We start from the raw sequence: 5,025 nt of genomic DNA on the forward strand, positions 1-5,025 counted from the left end.
CAGTCCCCAAGCTGTAGGAAATGAGGATTCTGAAACCAAGATTCTGAAGCATCTCTGAACCTTGGAGTGGGGTCTCTCCAGCAGGTAGAACCTACATGTGATCTGGCCGTCGCTAGCACAGTGACTAACATGGCTGAGGTGAGTTGGTAGGAGCCACAAGGCTGAAACCTGTCTCAGTGGCCCCTTCACATCTGATCAGTTTGTAGGATTTGGCATCAGTCACAGTCAACACACCTAAGGCCGATGCCAGCTCAAGCCCTAAAATCCTACTTACTTGTGTCAAGTTCCTTTCTCTACAGACTAAACCCTGATCCTACAAATCCAGTTACCTGACCATTTCAATCCCAAAGGCACCTGGGAAGAGGAGGACTATGAGATGGTGTCAGATGCTCTACAAGTTCAAGCTTTGGACTCTTCCCTTCTCACCAGGGTCATCCTGAACTTGTCACCCTCTAGGCCTTCATTTCCTCAGCTGTTAATGGAAGAATCATCCAGCTCTCAGGGTGATTGTGAGGATTAACTAAAGTACCACAGGTAAACCTCTCACCGCAGTGCTAACACAGACGGCACTCAGCCAATGTCACATCCCTTTTCCTACCTTTGGGAAAGCCAAACCACTCTTCCCTTTCCCTCTTCCTCTGCCACCTCCTGGTTGACCCTTGGCCATCAACCCCACCTTGCTCTGTGCACAGTTCGACATGCCCCACTGAACCCCAAGAGTGAGTCTGCCAGTCACCCCTCCCGGGAGCCCACTCTGCATCCTACCGAGCTGTCATTTAATTCCATCAAACCTCCTGACTTCCTGAAACCTGAGGAATGCTGCGGGAAATGAGGATAGGTGTGTGAGATCAGGTTGCAAATTTTACTGTACTAACTATGAGGGACATCGTTTTTAAGGTAAACTTTTAATCCTGCAGACGAAAGCTAAGAGGGAAGACATTCTCGGACCTCAGGAACCCCCGCCCAGTCATGTGATATGAACTTCCTCCTACGTTATTTGATTCACGATGACTTAGCCAGTTCAATATTAGCCTTGACATTTAAAAATGGGGAAACCAAGGCCCAGGTAGAGCAACTCTTGGTTTGCATGGCAAGCCTGGAGTGAAAGGGAATTCAGATTCGTCCCTCTTTCTAAACTTCACATGCTCCCTGCTAGGATACGTTGAAAAGATCGAATATTCTTCCAAGACAATTCAGACTGACCACAGAGCCCATCATACACATATTCTCCGTCAGCGAGAAATGGTTCCTCTCTTTCTTTATTGTTTATGTGGACAATTAAGAAAGTAGTTCATGAGAATGGGAACTCCTGGAATAAGGTGTCACGCGTCATTCATGTTTAGTGCACCAGTAACCCTATCACACAAGAGGCTATCATAAAATTCCTGTTGAAAGCACTCTTCATATTTAAATTTTTAATTGTTCTTCATAATTAAAAATAGTAGGGCTCTTTATAGCATATGAAGAAAGAAAAAAAAGCAACCAGCCCTATTTTTACAATCTAGATACAACTACTGTTAATATTTTAGGGTATTTTCTTCTTTCTTCTAGTTTGAATGATGTGCTTGTTTGTAATTATGATCTTTTGTTATATTAAAATTAAACATAGTTATTTGTAATAGTGTCTACTTTCTTTTCATTTTAAGGCAGCAAATTTCATTCTGTATAAAATTTGAGAATTTTTAAAGCACAAAGAAAGAATAAGATATACTGTGTGACTTTTTAAAAATAATCATCATCTAGTATATAACTACTGATAACCATAGATAGCTACTTTCATTTATGTCTTCCACTTTTTCTATGTATTTTAATGTGCTTGAAATAATGGCATAGATACTGCTTTTAAGCATAAAGAACTCAGACATGTTCATAGTTCTTAGAAGAAAGATAAAATAAAGACTGACTTAATGATAGATAATATCAGTCAGTGGGTGGTATATTTCTTTCCAAAAACTCAGCCTCTTGAAATAAATTTTAAAGATGCAGAAAATCACTATTCAGGTTCTATGGTGTTGAAAATGGTCATATGTCACTCTCTGCAACTCTGCTTTTATAGAGATGAAATGGATTTTTTTGTTGTTTATTAATCCTCTCGGAGGCATTTTAAACATTTTAGTATTTTAGCAATAATTATCAAGCACTTGAACAAAATAGTAGGAATTATTGTCTGAGATGGGCATCAATCATGGACACAGAATCATGCTTCAGAAGTCACTGGCCTCATCATGCTTCTCACCACCCTAAAGCAGGCTGGCCTGATAGAAGAGTGGAATGGCCTTTTGAAGACTCAGTTGCAATGCCAGCTAAGTGACAGTACTGCTCAGACCCTGGGAGTCTGTATATGCTCTGAGTTAGCACCCAAACTATGGAGCTCTTTGTCCCTTATCCAAGATTCATGGGTCCAGGAATCAAGGGATGGAAATGGGAGGGGCACGACTCACTATTAGCCCTAGTGACCCACTAGCAAGATTGCTGCTTCCTGTTCCCATAATCTTGTACTATGCTAGCCTAGGTATCCCAGCTCCAGAGAGAGGAAAGCTTCTGCCAGGAGACACTGGTGACTCCAGTGAAACGGAAGCTGAGACCGCCACCCGGCCACTGTGGGCTCCTCATTAGTATTTAACTATCGTTAATTTTACATCATAGTATTTAAGTTTCGGGATCTCAAGGAGAAGAGTAAACATCTCTCAAGGACTTGACTTTTTTCTCTGGAGAAGCTGCATTTTTGGTCGAACTCAGTATAGTTGTTTTCTGCTAGGCAGAATTATGACCTTGTTACTGTCTTTATTTAGAAATTAAGCATGGTTTAAGGAGATGCATATGAGTGCCAGGCTGACAAGAGATGGACTCGTGATGGTCAATTTTGTGTGTCAGTTTGGCTGGGCCGTGAAGCACTCATTATTAAACACTATCTCCGGGTGTATCTGTGAGGATATTTCTAGATGAGATTAGTATTTGAATGAGTAAACTGAGTAAAGCAGATGTCTCTCCCCAAATGGGTGAGCATCAGCCAACCTGTTGAGGACCTGAACAGAACAAAAAGACAGAGGAAAGGGGCATTGCCTCTCTCTGTCTGGCTCCTTGAGCTGGGACACAGACCTTCTCCTGCCCTGGGCTGGGACTTACACCATCAGTTTTCAGAACTACACCATAAGCTTCCCTGGGTCTCCAGTTTGCAGGTGGCAGGTCATGGAACTTTTCGGTCTCTATAACCATGTGACACAATTTCTTATAATAAATCATTAAATCATATGTGTGTGTATACACACATATATACATCCTACCGGTTCTCTGAAGAACCCTATTACAGTGCATTTTTCCCACTTCAAATTTTATAGATGCAATTCTAGTAAAAGACAGTTAGGTGTTCAATACGCCAGAAGTTCTACAATTTGTCTCTTATAACACGATTTAATTTTCCGTAACTTCGGTTCTGTTCTTAACGGCTTCTTTGTGCTAGCTGAAATTCCTGTTCAACTTTTAGTTTCCTAGAGATTCTTCCCGACCTCACCCAGCTCCTTTTATATGTTATTTTATTGTTCTTTCTTTGTGACATCTGTTCTATTTTTAAGAGGCTATCATGTCTTGTATCTCATCTAAGGATGCAAATAATTTTCTTAAAAAAGAAAAAAGAAAGAAAATGTGTGTTCTGTGACAGATTTTTGTCAAGGGCTTAGTTTTCCTCTGAGTTTTCATGATCATCACTAATAACCGTTGTTCAAAGTTTCTGTCTGTGATCGTTGTCATTGGTGGGCTTGTTTTTTAAAATGTTTGTCTAGTTTTCTCCTCCCTAAATAAACGCTGTGTCAAGGCCCAGTGTTTGCTGAAGACCTCAGAGGTGAATACTCCTTAACCTCATTTCCTTCTGGTCCATTACTCTTTTCCAAAATTTTCAAGTCCACCAGCTGAATGGCTCCTGAAGTCTTGGCTCACAGTCACATCCTAAATAAGTTCTACATTCTAACAGACTTTATTACCTGTGGCCTAGGAGACTGGAATGGAATCTGCCCAAGCTCTATCTGGATTTCTAATGACAAAAACAGTTACTGGATATGAAATAACCATCGGCTTCCGCCTCACGTGTACCGCAGCGCGGTCTTATCTGCCCCATCAAAAGTATAAAGATTTCTTTTTCCCACTTCAGGAGGCTGTGTATCACTGCCATCCAAGCCTTGCTCCAGCCCTCTAGGCCCTTCTGTCTGTAAGGAACGGCCATCGCTGTAGTAGTAAAATAAATCATGATGAGAAGAGTGAGAGACCAAAACTCGTCCCATAAATTGGAAGAGCCACCAAGAGGAGGCTGGCTACAAAGAACGGACAGGAGGTAGCAAACTGGCCACCCACAGGAGAATCTGACTCTCTCAAATACATTGGATACGGTTAGCACCATTTAAAAAATACCATTGCTCTGATACTAAAAACTATAAGAAATAAATAAGAGTAGACAAAGGAAATCTATATTTCCAGCTTCCATGGAAAAATTTGGCAAATGTGTGTCTGTGTTCTTACAAGACCAACAACTGGTTGTCTTTGCAGAAGGCATATCATCTTTTTGTTTCTGTGTCTTCCCTGGTCAACCCATTCACTTTTGTTATCTTAAGTGTTTGCATTTCCAACTCCCGGCATAAACTTGAATTCCTTACTGTATCAGTTTCCTAAAGATGCAGTAACAAATTACCACAAATTGGGTGGCTCAAAACAACAGAAATTTGTTCTCTCACAGTTGTGGAGATCAGAAGTCCACAGTCGAGCAGGAACCATGGTGCCTCTGATGACTCTAGAGGAGAAATTTCGGTTGCTGCTTCTAGCTTCTGGTGGCTCCTGAAGTCCTGGCTCACAGTCACATCACTCCCATCTCTGCTTCAGGCTTCATGTGGCTGTCTTCTCTCTGCGTGTCTCTCTGTGTCCTTTTCTGTTCTTTATAAGAATGTTCTTACTGAATTTAGAACCTACCGGAATCCATTATGTTTTCATCTGAATCCTTATCTTAATAATAGCTGCAGAAATCTTATTTTAAAATAAGGT

Source organism: Pteropus alecto, unplaced genomic scaffold, assembly GCF_000325575.1.
Source record: "Pteropus alecto unplaced genomic scaffold, ASM32557v1 scaffold5, whole genome shotgun sequence".
NCBI classification, from domain to species: domain Eukaryota; kingdom Metazoa; phylum Chordata; class Mammalia; order Chiroptera; family Pteropodidae; genus Pteropus; species Pteropus alecto.